The following is a 27273-nucleotide window of genomic DNA, read 5'->3' as shown; positions in this document are numbered from 1 at the left end:
GGGAGTGAGATTAATACCTAAATAGGATATCCGGTCTGTAGACCAGCAGAATGGAAAGGAACTGCGGAGAGATGCACTTAGGGAATCAGGAATATTAACCGGCATAACTACCGATTTGGTAAAATTAACAGTAAGACCTGACGTTATAGCAAAATCATTCAGTATGACACATAAATTAGGCAATGAAGTCAACGGGTTAGTAAGAAAAAGCATAACATCATCAGCATACATGCTCATTTTAAATTGTGAGACTAACAATGGGTAGCCTGAAATATCCGGGTGTGATCTGATCGCTACTGCCAAGGGTTCCAACACCAGTGCAAATAAAAGGGGTGAAAGGGGACAGCCCTGACGGGTACCTCTACCCAATGTGAAAAAGTCTGAATTGCAGCCAGGGAGCCGTATTCTTGTCTTCGGAGAGTCATATAAGGCATGTATACCGGCTAAAAATTCGTTATTAAAGCCCATTTTCCGTAGCAAGGAAAACATATAGGGCCAAAGAACACTGTCAAATGCCTTGTTTATATCCAGACTCATCAGCAAGACCTCTTTAGAATGTAAATTAGCATCTTGAATAACGTTGAGCGTGAGGCGAATATTATCAGTGATAAATCTGTCTGGGATAAATCCAGATTGGTCCGGAGAGACCAAAGAGGAGATAATAGGGGCCAACCTGTCCGCCAAGATGCGGCTAAATATTTTCAGATCATTATTCATTACTGAGATTGGTCTATAATTTTGTGGTAAGCTGTGATCTTTCTGTGGTTTGGGTATTAAAGACATGTTAGCCAACAGCATCTCCTCCGGGAACCTACCCCCTGCAAAACATCATTAAATAAAGGTATCAGATAGGGAGCCAAAGTAGAGGCAAAATGTTTGTAATAACTAGCAGTGAACCCGTCTGGACCTGGTGCGGTAGAGCTTTTCAGGGCGCTAATTGCACGAGTTATCTCCTCCAGAGTGCAAGGGGCATTAAGAGAAGCAACTTGAGAAGGTGTGAGAGCAGGGAGGGGTATAGAATCCAGCCACGAGGCTGCTGGTGAAACAGAGTCCGACCGTGGAGGGGCTAATAGGTTAGAATAAAAGTTTTCAAAAATGCCCAAAACCTCCTGAGGCAGAGATGAGATAGCACCCGAGTTAGTACGCAATTTATAAATATGTGGGGGGCGCATGGAGTGATTCAGTTTCCTTGCAAACATAGTGGAAGCCGAGTTGCTATGTAACAAAAACGAGGCTTTTGACCAGCGGAGAGCTTTTTCAGTTTTTTGGGATAGCAGAGTATTCAATTCTAAGCGCTTTTGCGATAGTAACTGTTTATTAAGAAGAGATGGGTTAGCAATATGACTTCGGTAATGTGCTTCCAACTCTCGGGTAAGAAGCAGAATTTGCTGCCATCGTTTTCTATTTCTGGATGAAGCCATAGAAATAAGGCGGCCTTGTAGGACCGCCTTATGGGCTACCCATAATGTGGCTGGAGAAATATCAGGAGTCGAATTAGATTGAAAATATTCCAAAATAGATGCAGCTACTACATGGCGGGAGTGAACTTCCGTAAGCATAGAATCATTGAGTCTCCATGAGAAGGGAGTGGGTGCAAGTCCCATACATGTGATAGACAAGGCTATAATATTGTGATCCAACCAAGGACTCAAGTGGATGTTCGCTATCCTAGAGTTTGCTAATAAAATAGGGGTACAATAAATATAGTCTAATCTAGCATAAGAGTCATGTGGGTGAGAATAAAATGAATATTCTCTAGCTCCTACATTATGCGCCCTCCAGGCATCTACTAACTGGAAGGCCTCTAGTCTTTTAGTAAGTGATTTTGGGAAGGCGTGGGAAGAGTGCAAGAGTGAGCTACGGTCCAAAAGAGGATTTGCTACCAGGTTGAAATCACCACCCACCAATAGATGGGGTGACAAAAATCTATCAAGAACATCAAAAAATTTTGAGAAAAAGGTAGCTTGTGCCGAATTCGGTGCGTAAACATTTGCTATTGTAAGTTCTCGGCCTGAAAGGGTGCCCTTAGGAATAATAAACCTACTGTCTGGATCACGGTACACATGTTGAACCTCAAAGGGGATTGAATTATGCAGAAAAATGGCCACCCCTCTACTCTTGGAGGAGTGTAAAGTATAATACCCTTGTCTATAGGATTTGTGAAAATATGTCGGGTGTTTTGCGGCTGCAAAATGTGTTTCCTGCAATAAAATAATTTTAGCCCCTAATCGCCTATACTGGAGAAAGGATGTTTTGCGCTTGTTTGGCGAATTGAAACCCTGGACATTATGCGAGATACATTGAATCACCATGATATGCAAAAATTATTACTATCAGCAAAAAAATACACATTGACAAGACATATACTCGAATTATTTGGCTAGATGTAAGGACCTTCAAGTCCGTAACAAATAGACTTACGGGTAGCATTACCAGTCTGGGGGACATCCAGACCCCAAAATGGGGGTCGTGACGTCCACACACCGGCATCAAGCCAACATCATGTACTAAAGTTTTGAGGAAAAAAAAACAAAAAAACAGTAAAAGTGAAGCAATGATAGCTTCGACAATGAAAAGAGTAACTGAGAGACATGGATCAGGTATGCAATTAGCTGTACCTGAAAAAACAAAAAATTTCAACATCAAAGGGCCAATTGGGCCCAAACCCTGTCTCCATAACACATGAAAAACGGAGCCGTCACCCCACAATCGGGCGGTGATTCCTCCGGTCATGTCAGGAGGCAGGGTGGGGCAACGTGTCCAAGAGTTGTGAGACCATGAATCAGTGGGCGATATTCAGAGGGCCCGAAGACCCTTGTTAGGCCTAAACACATCCAGTTATCAACGAGAGAGCATACATAGTCTATATAAACACAGAAACAGCACAACAGCGTCCATAAAAACACATATCCCCAAGTTGTAGGGGATGCTGAATAATAGAAACCCTGTGGGTTGCCTCCTATCCCAATCAAGGGAAACCGCAGACCAGGAACATCGATGCAAGTAATAATAGGCAGGAAGGCATGGTCCCATCAGCCTAGTTTTTGTCGGGCCCTCCTCCTGTCCCTCCGTGGAGATGGAGTGTGCCAGATAGGAGAGACACGAGGTGTAGGGGGAGGACGCTGAGGCGATGGGGCATCCGCCAGGCCCAACTTGGTCAGGATCTCTCTGCCTTCAGGAAGGGATGTAGCAATATATGTGCTTCCATTATGTGGAACTATCAACTTAAAAGGGAAGCCCCATTTATAACGGATATGAGCTGAAAAGAGAGCCGTTGTAACCTCCTTCATTTTCCTGCGCTTCTCCAATGTAGCCGGTGAAACATCTGGAAAAATTTGTAAAACCGAGCCTTCAAAGGAGATCGTTGGAGTATTGCGAGCAGCTCTGAGTATGTCTTCTTTGGTCAGGAAATCCTTTAGACACAGAACAATGTCCCTAGGCGGTTTATCACTAGGGGGTTTAGGGCGCAGGGCTCTATGGATGCGATCACTGGCAAAGGACCCGGGGCTGCGATCCGGAAGGAGAGATTTGAATAGCTTGGTAACGGTTTGTGAGAGATCAGATACAGATTCCGGAATTCCCCTGACTCGCAGGTTATTTCTGCGGTTGCGATTATCAAGGTCCTCAACCTGTGCCTGCAATTGTAAAAAGGCCGTTTGTAGATGATCATGTTCTCTGGAAAGGTCCCCATAGGCCAGGCTAAGTTCATCATGTTTAGTTTCCAAGCGATCGGTTCTATAGCCCATTGTGGCTATTTCCTGAGAGAGAACATTAGTGCTTTTGTGTAATTCTGATTGGAATTTGGCGGCCAGCTTGGTGTACATGGTTTCCAAGCAAGATTCCAGGTCACCCTTTGTAAGTTGTTGTGTATCTTCACTGACCAGAGTTAATGAAGGAGCTGTGATATCCCGCATGGGTTCGGATGGGGATGCTCGTTCTGCGTCACCTGGAGACATGTTGCAAATCTCGTGTGTCTTAAGTAGATATGTAGTGAGGGACTTTTGAGCTTGTCCCTTCTTTTTTTTGGTGGACGGCATACAGAGAGTCTCCTGGGGGTGATCAACTGGAAATTGGATAACAAAAGGAGATATTGACCCCAGGGGACCTATAACGCCCGAATCAGGTCTAGGGTTGTATTTACATAAACGCTGTCAAGCTTATCCGAAAAAACTTTATATTGTAAATACAGTTAGCAAGCTATGAGGATGTAGAGTGGACATAGGCCGTGGTGCACCCCATTAATAGCTCCAGGATCTGGGAGGAACGGGGGGGCAAGTATAGAACAGAGGATCCCTCATGATGGCCTAAGAGTCCTCCAGGGCAAATCTAGTCAGCCCATGCACCCCTCCAGGGCAGTATATAGGCCTCAGTGGGTTTCTGGGCCCAGCAAAGGTCTCAATCACAGAGGAACGGGGTCCCTGGAGTGGTGGGCGGGAGTCCCGTCTCCCGAGTCACCAAAGGGGGACAGGATGGTCAGTATCCACCAGCCTCCTGCACTCACCGTGGCTCGGATGTGAAGGGGAGGAGGTCCGGACCGGATGCAGTAGGCCACAGCCACAGGGAACGGCAATATGCTGTGCCGCCTCTTCCCCAGGCCCAAGGGATGCAGAGGGTGTCACCGATGTCCCAGGGGGATCCGCCGCCACCCGGATGGCAGCGGATGCAGACACAAACCCTCGGAGTCCCGGACCATGCGGCCGCGCTAGGCCGCGCGCATCCGCCGCCACAGATGGCGGAGATATCCCCCGGGGCCTCCCTCCCAGGCACAGGGGAAGCACTCAAGGATCCAGCCGCTCCGCCGTGGTCCGCAGCAGCACGGATGGCGGTGGATTGTATAGGTCAGCGACGGAGCTCCGGATTATGCGGCCACTCCGGTCGCCATCTTGGACACGCCCCCATATATCAACAATATTAATAGGTGCCACATCTCCTCATGCCCCTAGACCCAACTTGGGACAGGGGGCATGAGGAGATGTGACTGTGGATAAATTGTTGATGAATTGACAATAATTTCCTTTTTTTTTTCCTTTTTCTCCCTTTTTATGATCTTGAGGACACATTTTATTATAACGTTTTGATATATATACACAGTATATATGGTTATTATATGCTGGTTGCAATAGTTCCTCTGCTCCCAAATACTTTGATTAGACTACTGGTTAATTTCCCAGGAAGGGAATCCCCACTGTTCATAGAGGCTCTGTCCTGGGTGGACGTGTAGATAACTTTATTATCAAACCCACTCTTCCACTTATCGAAGGTTCCGGTTATCTTATTTACCTACAGGTGTAGCACAGTATCCTGTTTGGGGAGGGTCATTTGTCATAACCACCCCAAAATAAGGCTACACTAGATTTGTTAGACGTATTTATGATGCCGCGCTCCTACTATAAATACTTAATACTGTATTATATATCACTCATGAACATCAATAAACTAAATAAATTGATAATAAATATAATAAAAATCCATAGATTAATTAATATGATAAAGTGAATGAAAAATCAAATCATGAATATGCTAAATTGTGCCATTAGTGCTCCAACAATATTATCAATGCCATATTCCAATTTCATGATTAAATAAAGAGTCTTTTATATCTTTGTGCAAAGGTGCATACAAAAATGAACAATCTTATATATCTTTGTGCAAAATGTGCAATGTGCAAGTGAACTCCTTAATCCCTCTTTCCAGGTGCCGTGTAGTCTCAATATGCGCTCACCTTAATATTTGCCCAAATAAATTTAGGCAAATAGACTTTTAGTCCTTCCAGGACTGGTGGGATAGTGCTCCTTTATGCAGTATTCCAGATGGATGTGCAGACCTGCTCAGATCCTCCTCCTATAATCTCCTCTCAATTCATCCACGTGGCCACTCATAGATAAACTTTTGAAAGGGGTATCAGTATCTCCTATTTCCCCTCCTGGGGACACCTCCTTCTCATATCCACCTTTCCTCAATGTTGAGTATGTAGATCAAATGGAGAAAAACAGACCATGGTGTCTTATCTTTTTAAATAAGCGTATTTATTGCTACCAGATGCGGTGATACAAGCATATGAGGCACTTATCTTAGGCAGATATGCAGAGCTGGTGATTCCCTTTGCCTCTCTGTCTGCCTCTGCTAGAATCGCCGAGCCTCTCCGATGCAACGTCGTGACGTCAGAGCCCCTCCCCTACGTGTTGCGTCACAGGGTCACGTGACTTCATCAGGGGAGATTTGATTGGACATCACAACTACCTTGTGTTGGTATATATACATAGCGGCCGCCATTTTGTTGAAGACCGCATGGGCGCGGCCATTTTCTATCTGATTTTTCCTATGTTCAATTAACACAGTGTTATCCCAGGTGTGTGTTAATTTTCTGTCTGTCAGACGTTGCTACTCGGATCAGCTGCATGCCATAATCTTATATCTAACTCGGTATCCATATATAATATATAATCCAGCAGATTTGTGCCTCGTAATCTACTTTGTATACCTAACATTAAAATGATAAAACTTTAATATGCCTTATATTTAAAAGTGTATAATATATCATAAAATAGCTTTTATATGAAAAATAATGAATATTACATAACCTATACATAAATGATCACATAAAAAACCCCCTCTGGTTTACACCTATTATATCTATTTTCTTACTCTTTCATACTATGTACTAACCCCTTGTTATCATATTCATATACTAATATGTATATTATCCCCTTCTTACAATACTCAATAAATGTTTGATTTGATATATAAGTTATTTAAAAATAATTATTATCTAAAAATCATTATTATTTACCAATATCTTTATATACTTATTCACATAAATCTAACAATAAAATATAAAATAAAAATAAAAATATCTTGTATCATAAGATTATTTTGTAAAATAATTTTGTAAAATATCAGTGATGTGTGATTAAAAACATTCTCAGGGCCTCTTATCTATAAATTAATCCTTTTTTTTGAAAGTTTATTTATTAGTAATAAAACATGTGAGATCAAACTCCTTATTTAACCCATTAGGAGCCAGGCAACCCATCTCATAAATCCACTTCGATTCCTTTTTGCTAATTTCCCTTACTCGATTGTCACCCCTCCAATGGTGTACATGTTTTTCAATACCCCAGAACTGTAATTTACTAGCGTCTTTATTGTGATATCTCCTGAAATGCTGTGATAGATGGTGATACTTATATCCCCTATTGATATTATAAACATGCTCCTTTATACGTTCTTTCAGCATCCTTTTTGTGCGACCAATGTATATTAGATTGCATGGACATTTCAAAGCATAGATAACCCCTTTGGTGTCACAGGATATAAATTGCCGAATCTTATATTCCTTTCTGCCATTAGGGTTAGTAAATGTGTGTCTTCTCCTAGGGTTATGTTTCAGTCTGCTGCAATTATAGCATCTACCACAAGCATAAAACCCTTTTCCTTGAAAGAAGCTAAGATTCTGGTTTTTAATCGGCGGTTCTAATATATTTTTCACAACATTATCTCTAATAGTGGGAGCTTTTTTATATATAAAGCGAGGTAATTCTGGAATATTATTTTTCAAGTGTTTGTCTAATTTCAAAATTTTCCAGTGTTTTTTTATTATATTTTGCACTTATTTGTACTGTGTGTTATAATGTAGTACTACTGACAGTTCCTCCTTTTTGGTATTCTCTTTTTGCTTATCTACTATCAGGATATTGTGATCCATATACCCTACTTTGTCCCTTTCCGTTTCTATTATTTCTCTTTTATAACCTTTGTTTATAAATCTTTCTGATAGTATTCTACTTTGTTCTGTATAATCCTTCATTTTGGTACAGTTCCTTTTAAGTCTAATAAACTGACCTCTAGGTATATTTGCTATCCACGCTTTGTGATGGCAGCTATCTGTGGGAATATAGGCGTTTCTATCAACTGATTTAAAATAGTTTTTTGTGCATAATTGTGTTCCCTCTTTAAAAATTTCAATATCTAAAAAATTCATAACTGTATCGTGTATATCATAGCTTAAACTTATATTTGCTTCGTTTCTATTTAAACTATTATAAAATTCAATAAGATCCTCTTTGTCACCATTCCATACAATCAGTAAGTCATCGATATACCTTTTGTACATTAATATTTCTATTTTGACATTCTGGAACACAAACTCATCTTCCCATTTTGCCATATATAGGTTGGCAATGCTAGGGGCGAATTTAGCGCCCATAGCAACTCCTTTTCTTTGGGAATAGTAGGTGTTGCCATACCAAAAGTAATTGTGGGTTAAGCAAAATTTTAAGCATTTTATTATAAATTTTTTATGTCTGTTGGTGATGTTCCCATATTTATTAAGTGCCCATTTAGCCGCTTCTATGGCTCCCTGATGGTCTAAATTAGTGTATAATGCTGCTACGTCCGCTGAGCTTAGAAGCGTGCCATTGTCTATGTGGATATCATTCATTATCTGTATTACATGCTTCGTGTCTCTTAGGAAGGCTTTAGTATTGGTGACCAAAGGCTTCAGAAAATGGTCAACATATTCACCCAGTCTTGCTGTAAGTGAATCAATCCCATTAATTATAGGTCTACCTGGCGGATGGGTCCTATTTTTATGAATTTTTGGAACTGAATATATTATTGGTAGTCTACACACTGATGGTATTAAGTACTCAGATTCTTTCTCACTTAACACTCCTATAAACCTTATAAACAAAGGTTATAAAAGAGAAATAATAGAAACGGAAAGGGACAAAGTAGGGTATGTGGATCGCAATATCCTGATAGTAGATAAGCAAAAAGAGAATACCAAAAAGGAGGAACTGGCAGTAGTACTATATTATAACACACAGTACAAATCAGTGCAAAATATAATAAAAAAACACTGGAAAATTTTGAAATTAGACAAACACTTGAAAAATAATATTCCAGAATTACCTCGCTTTATATATAAAAAAGCTCCCACTATTAGAGATAATGTTGTGAAAAATATATTAGAACCGCCGATTAAAAACCAGAATCTTAGCTTCTTTCAAGGAAAAGGGTTTTATGCTTGTGGTAGATGCTATAGTTGCAGCAGACTGAAACATAACCCTAGGAGAAGACACACATTTACTAACCCTAATGGCGGAAAGGAATATAAGATTCGGCAATTTATATCCTGTGACACCAAAAGGGTTATCTATGCTTTGAAATGTCCATGCAATCTAATATACATTGGTCGCACAAAAAGGATGCTGAAAGAACGTATAAAGGAGCATGTTTATAATATCAATAGGGGATATAAGTATCACCATCTATCACAGCATTTCAGGAGATATCACAATAAAGACGCTAGTAAATTACAGTTCTGGGGTATTGAAAAACATGTACACCATTGGAGGGGTGACAATCGAGTAAGGGAAATTAGCAAAAAGGAATCGAAGTGGATTTATGAGATGGGTTGCCTGGCTCCTAATGGGTTAAATAAGGAGTTTGATCTCACATGTTTTATTACTAATAAATAAACTTTCAAAAAAAAGGATTAATTTATAGATAAGAGGCCCTGAGAATGTTTTTAATCACACATCACTGATATTTTACAAAATTATTTTACAAAATAATCTTATGATACAAGATATTTTTATTTTTATTTTATATTTTATTGTTAGATTTATGTGAATAAGTATATAAAGATATTGGTAAATAATAATGATTTTTAGATAATAATTATTTTTAAATAACTTATATATCAAATCAAACATTTATTGAGTATTGTAAGAAGGGGATAATATACATATTAGTATATGAATATGATAACAAGGGGTTAGTACATAGTATGAAAGAGTAAGAAAATAGATATAATAGGTGTAAACCAGAGGGGGTTTTTTATGTGATCATTTATGTATAGGTTATGTAATATTCATTATTTTTCATATAAAAGCTATTTTATGATATATTATACACTTTTAAATATGAGGCATATTAAAGTTTTATCATTTTAATGTTAGGTATACAAAGTAGATTACGAGGCACAAATCTGCTGGATTATATATTATATATGGATACCGAGTTAGATATAAGATTATGGCATGCAGCTGATCCGAGTAGCAACGTCTGACAGACAGAAAATTAACATACACCTGGGATAACACTGTGTTAATTGAACATAGGAAAAATCAGATAGAAAATGGCCGCGCCCATGCGGTCTTCAACAAAATGGCGGCCGCTATGTATATATACCAACACAAGGTAGTTGTGATGTCCAATCAAATTCCCCCTGATGAAGTCACGTGACCCTGTGACGCAACGCGTAGGGGAGGGGCTCTGACGTCACGACGTTGCATCGGAGAGGCTCGGCGATTCTAGCAGAGGCAGACAGAGAGGCAGAGGGAATCACCAGCTCTGCATATCTGCCTAAGATAAGTGCCTCATATGCTTGTATCACCGCATCTGGTAGCAATAAATACGCTTATTTAAAAAGATAAGACACCATGGTCTGTTTTTCTCCATTTGATCTACATACTCAACATTGAGGAAAGGTGGATATGAGAAGGAGGTGTCCCCAGGAGGGGAAATAGGAGATACTGATACCCCTTTCAAAAGTTTATCTATGAGTGGCCACGTGGATGAATTGAGAGGAGATTATAGGAGGAGGATCTGAGCAGGTCTGCACATCCATCTGGAATACTGCATAAAGGAGCACTATCCCACCAGTCCTGGAAGGACTAAAAGTCTATTTGCCTAAATTTATTTGGGCAAATATTAAGGTGAGCGCATATTGAGACTACACGGCACCTGGAAAGAGGTATTAAGGAGTTCACCTGCACATTGCACATTTTGCACAAAGATATATAAGACTGTTCATTTTTGTATGCACCTTTGCACAAAGATATAAAAGACTCTTTATTTATTCATCAAATTGGAATATGGCATTGATAATATTGTTTGAGCACTAATGGCACAATTTAGCATATTCATTATTTGATTTTTCATTCACTTTATCACATTAATTAATCTATGGATTTTTATTATATTTATTATCAATTTATTTAGTTTATTGATGTTCATGAGTGATATATAATACAGTATTAAGTATTTATAGTAGGAGCGCGGCATCATAAATACGTCTAATCAATTTACATATACACAATTAAGTGAGTTTGTGAAAGTGCCAGCGCACCTAACACAACAGGTAGTTCACTACCACTAATTGCACATATTATACTGAACATCTGAGACATAGTGGCTCACAAGTATTCACTTTTTAATTGTACACTAGATTTGTTGATTTCATTTTGTGTTGTTTGATTTTTCTGGTGTATTTGATTGGTATCTTTGTAATGCACTTTTTTATTTCTCTTTTTGTAAAAAAGTAACAAAAATTTGGTAATGAGAGACCATTTTTGGCATAAGAACAGGTCTTGGAGAGTTTAAAATAATGAAGTACAGCACTGAGTGAAATAACACAGTGCAGCGCTAATAAATTATATAACATAAGTAGTGAAAATGTCACAATTCATGATGAAAGTGCATAAATGACAAATTCTATATGTAAATTATTTGTGTAAAAAAAAAAAAGAAACCACAAAGCAAATCCAGTGTGAAAAGTCATTTGAAGTCCACTTTATTATGTACACCTTGCTTGTGCCATGAAAATATCCCCTACACCATTACACCACCACCACCACCTGAACCATTGATACAAGACATGCTTTCATGTTTACGCCAATTCTGACCCTGTCATCTCAATGTCATAGCAACCAGTCTGCCCATTCTACTCTGACATCAACAAGGCATTTTTGTCCACACAACTGATGATCACTGGATATTTTCTCTTGTTCAGACCATTCTCTGTAAACCCTAGATAAGGTTGAGCATGGAAATCCCAGTAGATAAGCAGTTTTTTAAATACTCAAACCAGCCTGTCTGGCACCAACAACCATGCCACATTCAAAGTCACTTAAATCCCCTTTCTTCCCCATTATGATGAGTTTGAACTTCAGGAAGTTGCCTTCATCATGTCTGCATACCTAATTGCATTGAGTTATGTTACCAAGCAATTGAACAGGTGTACCTAATAAAGTGGCCTGTGAGTGTATTTTAAAAGGAAAAAGAAAAAATCTTGACCACCTCAATACTGGACACTTTTAACTCCTTCCTGACCAGGCCAATTTTCAGCTTTCTCCATTCTCATACTTTGAATGACAATTACTCAGTCATGCACATTCTACCCATATGACATTTTTCACACAAATATAGCTTTCTTTTGATTGTATTTAGTCTCCACTGAGTTTCTTATTAAACAAAATATTTTGAAAAAAGTGTTTTTCTTTCTGCTATAAAATTTTGCAAATAAGTAATTTTATTTTCATACATGTTGACCAAAATGAAAACTGCTACATTTCTTTGGTAAAAAATAACCTAGATTAGTGCATATTATTTGGTCTGTGTGAAGAGTCTATAGGCTATGGTACCTATCATTGAAAATTGATCAATCCTGATGTACTGACTGCCTATCTAATTTCTTGAGGCCGTAATATGCCAGGACAGTACAGAATATCTCCCAAACAACCCCTATTTGGAAAGCAGACATTTCAAGATGTTTAGTAAGAGGCATGGTAAGTTTTTTGAATTTGTACATTTTTCCCCACAATTCTTTGGAAAATGAAGAACCTAAATAAAATTTATTTTCACAAAAATGTCATAACAAGTTATTTTTCATGCACAGCATATGCATACTTGCAACTACACACCAAAACACATTCTGCTGCTCCTCTTGAGTATGGCGATACCACATGTGTAAGAGCTTTTCACAGCTTAGCCACATAGAGAGGCCCAACATCCAAGGAGCACCTTCAGACATTACGCAAAACAAAAAGAAAAATATACACTTTAATGAATTTCAATGCACACAAACATAATACAATACCCAATTTGTTAGTAAAATATAAAATATGGTGTTGCACTGAGTAAATAAATACCAAACATGTGACGCTTTAAAATTTTGCTCTCTTTTGGAATTGTGCCAAACTACAGTATTTAAAAAGCTCCATAGGAGACGCTTTATAAGCCTTTACAGGTCACCAGTTTAGAGTTACAGAGGAGGTCTGGTGCTAGAATTATTACTCTTGCTCTGACATTCCCAGCAAAACACCCCATGTGGGGGTGTGATCATCATTTAGGTATGCATATGAGACCAATGCATGCATTTGCCTTTTCACCCGAGAACAGGGGAACAGGGCTCTTTACATTTTATGTACACGCTTTCTTTGAATTTTTACTTGCAACATTTTTATTCAAAATTTTCAGCAAATAGAAGTAATTACAAACAGATCCACAACAGATCATGTAATACAGAGTAATTGACAATCAGTAGAAAACTACAAAAGGGGAACCACAGGTACATATAGTTCAAGGCTTACATCTGAAATCCCCAAACATGAATAGGAACCCAGCAGAAAACATATTATATAGGGCTATACAGTTGTGGCCAAAATTATTCAACCCCCACTGAAATTGAGTGTTTTGGCCAGTTTGACATTGCTTTTGATCATTCAGTCATCTTGCTTACATTTACATTAAAGAGGCACTTGTAGGTCAGACAAATATAACATAACAGTTATAATGAAATAACCACAAATGTCTTTTCTGTGCTCACAGCATTATCAGTTTTATTCAACCCCCAAGTGACATTCAATCTTAGTACTTAGTACAGCATCCTTTTACAGTTATAACAGCTTTTAAACGTGAAGCATAGCTTGACACAAGTGTCTTGCAGCGATCTACGGGTATCTTCGCCCATTCTTCATGGGCAAAGGCCTCCAGTTCAGTCACATTCTTAGGCTTGCGCACTGCAACTGCTTTCTTTAAGTCCCACCAGAGGTTCTCAATCAGATTTAAGTCTGGTGACTGCGATGGCCACTCCAAAATGTTCCAGCCTTTCCTCTGCAACCATGCTCTAGTGGACTTGGAGGTATGCTTGGGATCATTGTCCTGTTGAAAGGTCCAACGTCTCCCAAGCCTCAGGTGTGTGACGGACTGCATCACGTTTCCATCCAATATCTCCTGGTACTGAAGAGAATTCATGGTACCTTGCACACGCTGAAGCTTCCCTGTACCTGCAGAAGCAAAACAGCCCCAAAGCATGATTGACCCTCCACCATGCTTCACAGTAGGCAAGGTGTTCTTTTCATCATAGGCCTTGTTCTTCCTCCTCCAAACATAGCGTTGATCCATGGGCCCAAACAGTTCTAATTTTGTTTCATCAGTCCACAGAACACTATCCCACAACTTTTGTGGTTTGTCCACATGGCTTTTGGCATACTGCAGTCGACTCTTCTTATTCTTTGGAGACAGCAAGGGGGTACGCCTGGGAGTTCTGGCACGGAGGCCTTCATTACGCAGTGTGCGTCTTATTGTCTGGGCTGAAACTTCTGTACCCACATCTGACAAATCTTTTCTCAGTTCCTCAGCAGTCACACGGGGACTTCTCTCCACTCTACGCTTCAGGTAGCGCACAGCAGTCGAAGTCAGCATCTTCTTTCTGCCACGACCAGGTAGCGTTTCAACAGTGCCCTTTGCCTTGAATTTGCGAATGATGCTTCCTAAGGTGTCTCTTGGTATGTTTAACATCTTTGCAATCTTCTTATAGCCATTGCCCTTCCTGTGAAGAGAAATCACCTCTTCTCTTGTCTTCCTGGACCATTCTCTTGCCTTCACCATGTTTGTAACCACACCAGTAAATGTCTAGAAGGAGCTGAGTATCACAGTCATTTTAAAGCTGCCTAATTGGTGCTTATTATGCTTGATTGCTGCTCGGTGACATCCACAGGTGTTTTCAATACCTGATGGAAAGCACCTGTATGAACCTCTGTTCTTCAGAGTGGTAGTCTTTAAGGGGTTGAATAATTGTGGCAATGAAGAAACCACATAAGAACCATTTACTACTGTATTACATAAACAATTGATGTCATTTTAGTTGCATTTGGGTAGTTACAACGTCCTTGTAGGATTTGATTCTGAATACAATTCCAAATGTACACTATAGTCCCTAAACCCCTTTACAGCATTGGGGGTTGAATAATTTTGGCCACAACTGTATCTACAAACATATCTCACTGTAAGGGAGGGATGTTAGGGTCCTTAGACCTAGATCATAGAGTAAGGCACGACCCAGAATGTATATCTGTGCTCACCAGAATTTCTGTGAGCCCTTGCCTTTAGCATACCCAACCTCTAATATTGATAATGGCCCTGACCATCATCTATAGCAGACCATTATATCTACAGCAAATACTGTGACTAAAAGGATAGAGGAAACCATCAACAGACCACTTAAGCTATGGCTTAAAGATATATGCCCAGCCTGGAGTGAGGGGACCATCCCTTGGGCAAACACTGGAGTTGTCAAAGGATTTGCAGTCCAAGGGATAAACTAAATCAATGAAAACAAGTAAACAATAAACTAAGGTGGTGTCTAGATAACACCAAAGACTGAAACCATAACCTGATCGTAAACAGGATGAGCTTATCCTGATGGGACCAGCCAGGTAATTTGGATCAAAGAAAAAAAGAACAAAAAAAAAGAGAAAAGGTGGAGAAAAAGAACAGAAAAAAGTAGTTGATAGTTTGAGATAAGTATCAGTCATCAGGAGGAGAAGCCAGCTGAGGTGTAGGTACAGCAATCATAGTGGAATCTTCATGTAATGTGCCCAGGGTTCCCAAATACTTTCAAACTTTGGGACTCTGTCAAGTAGAATACTTGATAATACGGTAGTTGTTTGAGCATTATCCAGGAAATCGCTCTCTTTGCTGCTGCAAAGCATACAGAAGTTCATTTCTATGCACATGCTATTGTGATCTTGGCACCCAAAAGTGCAAAAAAGGCAAACAACTGTGTGAGAATTTTGACGTTGGTCTCAAAGAGATGTTCAGAATTACTTTGAAGGAGTGGAAGAAACATTGGTGCCATATATCTACATCCCATTCATCTGCTAGGTCCTGTTCCCATCCCAACACATATTTAGGTTTCTCTACAGCATTGGCAAAGATTCATAAATTATAGAGATACCTCCTCTCTGATCTGTGTACATCATTGCTCATAGGGTGTGAACCTTGGAGGTTCTGGTTTGGTAGTCCATACGAAATGCAAAAAATTTGAAATCTGGAAAAATCTATACCTTTCTGATTGGGGCATCTCCAGTTTACTTACACCAGGCCAGGGTAAGAGGCCCAGTAGAAATAAAGAAATGACCAATCCTAAATAGTCCTTTGTTTAACCACCATAGGAAAGCTTTAATGTCCAGACCAGTAAATGGGAAATTAGGAAATAGATGTTCTAAGGGTTGAAGAGCTAAGGTCAGCGATGTCTGTCTATATAACGTGTCATATAGAGTTATCGAATGAGAAAGCATAGGGTCTAAGATCGGTGATCCGCTTTTAGGCACACTCCAAAGCAAAAAATTTATAGTATGTTGGGGGACAGACTGACACTCCATATGAACCCAGTCCAGTTTGGAGTCCCGTGCATAGACAATCGAGATCTGCGTAGTTACTTGGTAATACCAAAAAAGGTTCTGGATAGCGGGTCCCCCTTGACGTCGGAGCCAAAATAATATGTGTTTGGAGAAACGATGTCCCTTTTTACCCCCAAATGAACTGGATAATCTTACACTAAAAACCCTGTAGGTGCGATTTCACAATTGGGATTGGCAATGAACGAAACAGATATAGAATCCACAGCAAAAGAGTAATCTTTATGGCATTATTGTGGCCCAACTAGCACAGATCCCATTTTCCCATTGTGCTAAATCTCCTAATTTTTTGTAAATTAGGGGATAGTTATTTTTATATAAATGGTCAATGCTGGATACCCAAGTACGGAATGTAGGAGAAGCTCTAAGTAAAAGGAAAATCTTCCTGTAGGCGTTTGACGGACGCCATTGGTGTGATGACATTTAGGGCAACAGGTTTGGACATGTTAGCCTGAAGACCTGAGATCGTACCAAAATCTCGCAATAATTTAAGAATGTTGGGCGTAGTGATAAATGCTGAAGTCACAATAAGTAATCCACAAACAAGGCACATTTATGAGTCTGAAGACCACAACGGACTCCATGAATATCCAGATGATTTCTGATCACTATGGCCAGGGTTTCAATTACTATTGCAAAGAATAACGATGAGAAGTGACAACCTTGTCTAGTCCCCTTGTGTATTTGGATGGAATCTGAATAGTGACCCTGTAATAGCTCTTGGGCAGATGAATAAAGGAAATGTAAAATTCCTTGGAAGCGGAGGCCAAAGCCCTATTTGTCAGGGACAAAAAATAAATATGGCTATGCCACTGTATCAAAAGCTTTCTGGAGATCAATCAACAACAAGAAGCCTTCTGCAGGAGCCCCACCATCCCATCCCGAATCCAAAAGAGATATAACATCAATTGCTCTCCGTATCTGATCCATCCCGTTTGCCCGGGATAAAACCAACCTGGTTTTTATGCACATACAATTCTATGAAGGACGACAACTTTTTCACAAGAATTTTGGTCAAAATTTTTTAGTCATTATTTATGAGGGAGATTGGTCTATAATTGCTAACTTCACTAGGGTCCTTACCCAGTTTAGGAATAATCTAAATATATGATAGATTAGGAGCTGCATCCAGGGGGGTCACCATTCCGGAGAGAGTTAAAGAAATGCATCAGATAGGGGGAGAGTGTTGTCGCAAAAGTTTTGTAATAACAATGCAAGAATCCATCAGGTCCTAGGATTGAGCCCTTTATTAGGTGTTTGATGACATCCAAGATCTCCAGTTCAGAAATAGGGTGCTCTAGTCTGGAGTGATGCAGCTCAGCAATTTTAGGAAGTGGAATCCCTAGCAAGAAATCATCTAAATGTGATTGAGGAATTGGATCCTCTGTTGTATACGCATAGCTGAGAGTAGAAATTGTGGAAAGTTTCCATAATTTGTTGTGGGTTTTTAGTGATGGAGTCTGAAAGGGAGCGAATTTTGGGGAAGGAGAAGGAACGATACTTGTGAGACAACCAGGTCACCAGCATGCAACCAATACCATCTTTTTGACAGCAGAAGTGCTCCCCAGTCCACCGTACATTCTTTTCTGCTTCTGTACTCAAAGCTAAAGTCAGTGCCAAGGCAGCGAGTCCAGCTTAGCCTGGTACTTAGGTGCGGGATTGTTTTTGTGACCCTTACTCAGGAGATGAAAGTCTTTTCCCAATTTAGCCAAGTCAGCCTGATGCTCTTGTTTTCATTGAGAGGCTAGTTGTAGGAGTTTCCCTCTAATTACTGGTGTATGTGCAGCCCATAGCATCACAGGGGAGAGCTCACCAATTCTTTCAACTCTTTCTCCAGAATGGTACATTGAACGGGGTCTCCAAGTAGAAATTCATTGAGGCGCCAATGAAAAAGTCCCCTAGGGCCATGGGGGCATTGTATGATCAAAAGGACCATGGAATGATCTGATAATACCATATCCCGAATAAGGGATTTGGACATTGCCGGAATGTCCAAGGTTGAAATGAAGAAAGTGATCTATCCTGGCAAAGGTCTCATGAGGGGAAGAAAAGTGTGTGAAGTCTCTTGCCATTGGATTAAGCTCCCGCCAAATGTTCACCAGCCTGTTGAAGTAAAAAGTTTTGCAAAACGAAGGCTTTGTTCATTGGGGTGTTTAAGGTGAGGTTTCCCACACCCACTCTTATGGGATTGATCTAAGGTTAAATTAGAGTCTCCACCCTACCCAACTCTTCCCTCTACATGGGGAAGTAAATTTTGTAGCGTGGAAATGAAAAAATGTATCTAATCCCAATTTGGAGCGTATTAGGAATTTAATATATACAGATTCCCATCCAGTGAGCCTTACAAGAGAATATATCTGTCCTCAGGGTCTCTGATTATCCAAAATGGAGAAAAAGCTAAGCGTTTGGTGAACAATATAGTTGTTCCCCCTAGTTTTATCATCAGCATTACAGTAGATATAAAAGTCTACACACCCCTGTTAACTCACTTCCCTAAAAGTTATAGTCCTTTTATCCACTAAAAATTCCCAAATGTTTACTTAGCTACAGTGAATATAAAACGTCTACACACCCCTGTTAAAATGGCAGGTTTCTGTGATGTAAAAAATGAGACAAAGATAAATTGCAGAACTATTTCCACCTATAAATGGTACAACTCAATTGAAAAACAAACTGAAATCTTTTAGGAGGGGGGAAGTAAACACAAAACTAAAATAATGTGGTTGCATAAGTGTGCACACCTTCGTATAACTGGGGATGTAGTTGTGTTCAGAATTAAGCAATCACATTCAAAATCAGGTAAATAGGAATCCGTACACCTGGAATCATGTAACGTGCCTCTGATTAACCCCAAATAAAGTTTTGCTATTCTAGTATGTCTTTCCTGACATTTTCTTAGTCACATCTTTTAGCAAAAGCCAAGGTCCGCAGAGAATTTCCAAAGCATCAGAGGGATCTCACTGTTAAAAGGTATCACAGGAGAAGGGTACAAAAAAATGTCCAAGGCATTTGGATATACCATTGAACACAGTGAAGACAGCCATTATCAAGTGGAGAAATTATGACACAACAGTGACATTACCAAGAACTGGATGTCCCTCCAAAATTGATGAAAAGACGAGAGGAAAACTGGTCTGGGAGGCTGACAAGATGCCTACAGAAACATTAAAGAAGCTTCAGGAATATGTGGCAAGTACTGGCTGTGTGCTACATGTGACAACAAATTTCTGTATTCTTCATACTGTATGTCTGGGCTATGGGGTAAAGTGGCAAGAACACATCTGAAGTTTCCCAAAAGCATGTGGGAAAATGTGTTATGGTCTGATGAAAACAAGGTTGAACTTTTTGGCTATAATTCCAGGAGGGAGATTAATTAGAAGAGGGAAACTGTCCCAAAAAATTAGTTATCAAGTCAAAGAATTTCAAACTGTGCAGGAAAGACACTAGCCTCCTGTTTAGAGGAGGAAGACAAAAGAGAAAAAAAACAAGGTCAAAACAACAAAAAACGTTTCTGTCTGAACAGTTCCAGTGAGTGAAAGCAGGTGAAAATGAAAACATAGGATCAAAGAGGGCAAGATTCACGGAACCTCTTCAGCTGTTGCTTTTACCAGATAGGAATAAGTGGAATTTTGGAGGTACCAGAGCCTCTATGAGAAGACAAAGGGTGAAGATCTTGAGAGATGAGTCCCAGTTGTAGAAGTATGTGTTCTCCCTCAACAAATAAGGAGAACCCATATGACTTATTTTGATAGAGAAACTGCAGGTGGAATAGAAAAGACCACCAATATTTCACTTCTTTCTGAGACAAGGCATCCAATAACGGCTTTAGGGAGCTCCTTTTTTGGATTGTAGTGGGTAAAGGTCTGCAAAACACTGTACAGGATGACCTTGAATGGCTAAGTTCTCTGCATTTCTGGATGCTCTCATGATTTCTTCCTTCAGCCTGTAGAAAGGAGGCATGACTATAATGTTCCTAGGAAGGCCATCTGAGCATAGAGGTTGCAGAGTTAGGGCTAGATTGCATGACAGCATCCTAGAAAAAATGGCCATAAGGGAATTCAAATCAGTATTAACAGAAAGCTGTGCAGGACCTGAGTCAGGCTGTATAGGGGGAGTGGTAATATCTTCCATAGGCGTCAGTAGCAGTGTGCCAAATATTCACTCTAATAATGACTCTGTGGAGGCCGGGGAGGGTATTGGAGTAGAATGTGTACTCACTAACAAGCCCGGCATTGAGCAAGCCTCCTGGGTAGCCGAATCCATTTTGGCAATAGACTCCTCTCCTGCCGTGCTTTCTCCTTGCTGAGTTGCAGGCACCATCTTGGAAAGTCCAGAAAACACTGTACATGAGTCAAGCTGGTGAGATGAGTCCCCTCTGGCCAAACATCTGGGGATATGGGTAAACCCCTTCTGAATCCTTGATGCCCAGGTGTAGAAAGGTGGAAAGCGGGGCCAAACAGGCTAACGGCTGTGGTGGAGCAGAATCGGCTGGAGTGGGAAAAAGCTCCCAGACTACACCGCCATCTTAAGAGCTGCCACACATGCACCTTCCTGTTTCTTTAATTTTGTTAGCACTTTTATTGCTGTCACAAAGAATGTAAACATCACTTGTGACAATAGGCAGTAATAGGTACTCTTTATGGAGAGATTTGGGGTCTAATAGACCCCAGATGTCTACTCTGCCTTAGAAGTGTCTGATCACACCAACACTGGTACACCGTGACAGGTGTTGGTGGGACACTGGTAAACCCTTCCAGAATGAGACATCCCCATATTCAGCAAAAAGGCAGCCCCCTCCAGCAAAAAGACATCCCCATATCCAGAAAAAAGACATCCCCATCCAGCAAAGAGACATCCTCATATCCAGCAAAGAGACAGCTCAATCCAGCAAAGAGACAGCCCCTTTCCAACAAAGAGACAACCAAGCCAGGAAAGAGACAGCCATAGACCCACATCTAAGCAGCAATAACAGATAAAGCCCCATCCAGCAACATTTTCAATTTAATAATGGAAGATAAATATACTGTATAATAACTTATCTCTACTTTATTGTCTTCTCCAAAGCACAGCGAGCACTGAGCAGCCAGGACAGGCTATCCGCACTGCTGCTCTTCCAGACAGCTGCAGCTGCCACCAAAAAGAGCATTCGGTCTTCAAGGGGAGACTGAGTGCATATAAGATCACTCCGCCGTCCACTCTCAGCCAGAACTACCTTAATTTAATTGGCTTATGAGGCTCTCTCTGCGGCCACCCTGCTAAGCCATTGGAAACTACATCGCTCCCTGTAATAGTGATGCTGGGTGCAGTTACTAAAAACAAGTCATATGTATGCACACAAACATGTAGTCATGCAGGTACTTTTAATCAGCATTTAAACCATTGCATGTTCTATGCATTGTGAAAGACCAACTACCCAATAAATACTTGCCCTGGCACATCATAGTATTCACCCTGCACTCCAAGAAATAAAATAATCCAACTGCAATATTCTTGCACTGTCAAAACATCCACTTTTATTATCACACGACACACAGGAGGATATATCTTATAATCCTTACAATCTGCATAATAACACACACCAATAATAATGTGAACATTACAGCATGAAATAGACACATCATTTGACAGCGTCAAAGCATAGAGTTAATACATTACCGAAGCTATGTGGAAGCTGGGAGGATGAAATCCCATCGGAACCAAACTGCCCAGGGGTCACGGAGAAGCCATAGGGGCGACCAGTTGATGAGCCCATATAGCCTTGGTAAAAATCCCAGTGTCAGAGCATCCTCTGGCCACTAGGGGAACTTCTGCTGGTCTCGCCCGGACCTCCACCTTATAAACCGTTTTTCTGATAGCGGTCCAATAGTGGGTGGCGCCACACCCACCACATTAGGAGCTAGCAGAATAACAGAATAAGGTTCTGCGAGAATAACAGTCATGTTCAACCAACTGTATAGTTAAAGGACACACAGTGAGTGCTCTCAAAGAAACAGCAGCTGAACATCCAGGATAAACGCATATATAAAAATCCTCAGTAAAACATATACATATAAAAATGCAGTGCTGTAAAATGATCAAATCATGCAAATCAACACAATAGTAGTCCTGAAAAGGTGCTCATTAATTCCCAGTGCCAATGGAAAGAATGCAAACTAACCAGAAGCACATTTAAAATACGCATGTGTGTAAGAAATCCTGGAGATTCCCCTCTTTCCCTCTGGTCAGAAAATGGATATGTGCTGAAATGGATGACGATAACGCCCTCTTGTGGGAAAATGAAATCCTGCAGGTCAGGAAGCTCCCAGGATAGGATATTCCTCTTCAATGGAACCAGGGCTGGGATTGAAATCACTCTGTGGCTGTGAAATTGGGAGAAAGACCCCTTACAGAGAACACAGAGAGATACTCATAGTGTAGTATATTACTTCAATTTATTTCAAAAAACCAAGTAAAACATATAATCAGGTGGCAAGTGAAAGTGACCCACTGACCCTCTTAAAATTATAGGTGGCCGTCGGGCCTCCACATGGCACTGGTGGCGTAGTGTCAATGACGTCCACAGGCTCCGCCTGACGCGTTTCGTGCGCACGCACTTCTTCTGAGGTAGAGCAAGGACCATCATGACAGCAACGCCGTTTAATTTATATAGTATCTGGCACATGTGCATTATGGTGGCCATTTTGTCGTAGCTTGCGTGTCTGCGATTGTGAAGTGCACATGTGCGGCGCCATTTTACCAGGGGCAAATTGCAATCAACATTATAATGACCCCAGTATATATTAGGAGGTGTGAAAAAAGAAAAAACAGCCAGCTCACAGCACTCCCAGGAAGACAAGAAAAAGTGCTTCCATAGTTCAATATTGTATATTAATCAAATTTATTGTAAAGACAAATGCGCACTTACATGGGAACAGATCAAACAAGGCATCATAAGAAAATTGAGAGGATTTTTAAAAAGCACTGGCCTTTATTAATAGTAGACAGATCCCTACAAGGGTTATTGTCCCATAGACCTAGGTTTGTGTATAGACGAGCACCGTCATTGAGACTCAATTTGGTTAAAAATGTTTGGGATTCCCCCAAGAGAGAGAAACAAATTACCTTTTTAGACTCATAAGGATTTTCCCCTGCAAAAGATGCTACTCATGTAGGGCCACTGCTGGGAGGAACCATAAACTTCGCATACAAATGATTCCGAATGTCAAATCAAGGATTTATCAGCTGTAGATTGGAGGGGGTGGTTTACGCCCTTCATTGTGGTTGTGGATTGCAATATATTGGTAGAACAAAGAGGCCACTATGGAAACGGTTTAGGGAGCATGTACAAAACATTAGGAAGGGCTATCCTAAACATAGCATCTCCAGACATTTCACCACCCATCATAATAGAGACCCTGCATCACTTACCTTTTGGGGGATTGAGAAATATAAACCCAATTGGAGGGGGAACCATAAGATTCGGGCCTTGAGCCAGGCAGAATCTAAGTGGATATTTGCTATGCAAACCCAGGCCCCCAAAGGACTCAATATAGAATTTGATTTGAACTGTTTTATTAGTGATTTTTATCATTTAATGATTCTTTACATCTAGAGGTGGATACTTTATAGTGGTAGTTTTTGGATCATTGATCCTTTGTTATTGAGCTTGTTTCCCCCTTTTTCTTCCCTTATCTCTTTGTTTAGTCTTTGGTTTTTATATCTTTTTTTCCTTTCATCAGGTCTCGCTGAGTTTTTTTATGGTATATATTCATTCCCCTGGCTCCCCATTTTTTAGCTGTTTTTATATTTACCATTATGTGTGTCATCTTTGTCAGTATCTATTCCTCTTCATTTTATTTTATTACATTAAAGTTTGTACTTTTATTCTAGCATGTATTCATATGGGTATTTTATCTGGTTTTCCTATATATACTGTGTATATATATATATATATATATAGAGAGGGAACTCGCATCAAGTGGTAGAGATTTTTTAACGCACACAGCAACTCGCTTCTTCTTTTTAAGGGCCTTTTTGCCCAATTTTATTTAAAAGAAAGTTCTGTAACATAAGTTTCCCATGCAGGGGTATCCAACATCAAAACAAATGCAACAAATATTCAGCCTCCTGGATTGTACACAGTTTTATGTCTGTCTCCTGCAGACTTTTTCCAAAAATGGCTGTTTCGCACACAGCTAGCCACTAGCACACAGTTACTCTGGCTTCCACCTCTCTTAGGTGAAGCCCACCTGACTCCAAGGCAGTGACCTCCTGTCTGCCAGGGTTGAGCCCTCCTGACTCCTGTCTGCCGGGGTGGAGCCCAGAATCATGGCTAGGCCTCTATGAAAAGGCCTGCACACACCTGTGCAATCAGTGTGCTGGGGGTTCTGAAAACACGGACCCCAGATTGGAGATTTCATCCCTCCCAGATCAGTTAGAAATCTCCAGGCTCCAGATCCCAAAACAGACTTTATGAATAAATGAGGAAACTGAAAAGCCAGTTTCGTTTGCATTACATAAACCCTCTGGAGCCCCTCAACCTGCCTGGTTGAGAATCCAGGGTTATAAGCTTGATTTCGACCGTGGCTGCCACAATATATATATATACTGTATATATATATATATTATGTATTTTTTTATTATTATATATTTTTTCCTCCTTTTTATGTGAGACCAGGATGGCCAGGACAGGAGGGACAAAAAAAGTGGGTATCACGCTTAATTCCATGTCTGCTACAGACACATCTTTTTTGGGGTGTCCTTTGGGTTGGGGTACCAGGAATGGCATCGGGAAAATGCCTCTCTTTGCATCTGTGTTGGGGGTGTGGGCCACAGCACCTTCTGGATACAAAAGGGCCGTGATGATCTCTTCTTGGAATTTTAGGAAGGATCCACTTTGTCCAGTTGCTTTGTAAAGCCCAAAAGCAATATATAGAGCCAATTTAAATAAATAAACAGATACTTTTTTGTATCAACGTCTGGCTTTTTGGGAAACTAAGTACGGCTTCATCATCTGGTCATTGAAATCCACCCCTCCCATGCTAAGGTTATAGTCGTGGACACAAAGGGGTTTCTCAGCAACACCAGCTGCTGTGGCAATTTGGATGGTCATGTCTGCGTGAATGGAAGACAGGACAAAAACATCCCGTTTGTCCTTCAACTTCACTGTGAGCAATTCCTCAATTCTCAAGCAGGCTTTTTCCCCCTTTCTAAGATGGGTATTTACAAGTCGTTGGGGAAAGCCCTTGCGATTAGGTCGCAAGGTGCCACATGCACCAATTTCAAGACTGTACAAATGTCTAAATAGTGGCACACTTGAATAACAATTATCCACATATAAGTGGTATCCCATAAGAAAAAAGATGACACCAAGTCCCAAACTATCTTGCCACTGCTCTCCATGTAGTCTGGGCATCTGGGGGGCTCCACATGACTATCTTTTCCCTCATAAATCCGAAACTTATATGTATAGCCTGTTGCCCTCTCACAGGTCTTATACATCTTGACCCCATATCTGGAACGCTTGCTGGGGAGAAATTGTTTGAATGCAAGGCAGCCAGAAAAATTAGGTGATTTACGAGGGGCCACATTTTGTGGAGCCAATCGAATTCAGGGTAACCCCGAGGACAACAGAGTGTATTGTCGTTGAAATGCATAAAATGCATTATACTCTCATATCTATGCCTGGCCATAGCAGCAGAGAACATGGGCATATGATGAATTGGGTCTGTGGACCAATACAACCACAATTTTTTTTTAGTAATGCCCATGTTGAGGGTTAGGCCCAAAAAAACTTAAATTAAATCGATTTGATCCACAATCAATGCATACAGATCTTCTGTGAAAAACAGCTCCAAAAAATCATGGGGAGTACTTAAATTTGCTGTTTTCACCTGAATTCCGGGTTGTGCAGTGAATGGGGGAAGTATGGGTGCTGCAGAATTTGTGGGCTGCCAATCGGGATTTGCAAGCACATCCGGAAGGATACTAGGGGCTCTACAGGCCTGTGTGTGAATTCTTGGTGGCTGTGGGACACTACTTATGCTTGCCACTGCACCAGCTTGTACTGCATTTATGGGACTCGCCACGTCAAGTGATACTGCAGTGCTGGTATGTGTAAGACCAGGATGTACTAGGAGCTGGTGCTCGCCAGTTCATCAAAAGGTAGAGCGGCACTAGTACTGGTACTCTGCTGCATATGAGTGTCATCATGGGATTGTAACATCTCAGCAACCTGGGAATGGGGTCGGGTACACCTGACCTTAGCAGGGACCTCTTCTCCATCGTCTCTGTCTGTCAGGGTGCCGCTGCTGTCTACAGATTCGTATTCTGAGGCTGATTGTGCCATGAGTCTTCACTCTCATCTGACATGCTCAGAATCCTGTAGGCCTCTTCACTAGAGTACCCTTCCAATGATATTTTGTCCACTAAATGTATAGGTACCTAGTGTGACTCACGGGAAAAAGAGCACCTGGCTGTCAGGGACTGCTTGAACCACTACAAAACAATTTACCAACAAGTGCTAACAGAGATCAGGCCTGATTCTGTGAACACTGCGGTTTTGTGTGCAATGTATCAAGTAACAGTGATCTACTGACACTGCACTTGCTGGGGGAGAGGGGCTGAGGCTAAGCATATGGTCTAAACGCAGGTGCTGGCAGGTTCCGGGGCTGATCTCGCTAGTGCTGCATTTTTGGGGAAACTATACTAATGTGAACACTGGTATAGTGGATATTGATCCGTTCAGACACTATACTAGCAATGGAGGTTTGTTATGTATGTGAGAGTGTTTCTGGCAATAAAG

General features: G+C 40.7%; 1 pseudogene; it reads left to right on the top strand.

Annotated features, from left to right (window-relative positions):
• The window catches only part of LOC149457497 (potassium channel subfamily T member 2-like), a 1031266-nt pseudogene that overhangs the window by 597494 nt on the left and 406499 nt on the right, over positions 1-27273 (top strand).

The sequence above is a fragment of the Staurois parvus genome, unplaced genomic scaffold (assembly GCF_062004578.1).
Source record: "Staurois parvus isolate SC_StPar_1 unplaced genomic scaffold, SC_StPar_1.0 ptg000318l, whole genome shotgun sequence".
Lineage (NCBI taxonomy): Eukaryota > Metazoa > Chordata > Amphibia > Anura > Ranidae > Staurois > Staurois parvus.
Note: the sequence above shows the minus strand (reverse complement) of the source record. Positions and strands in the feature narration are given on the sequence as shown.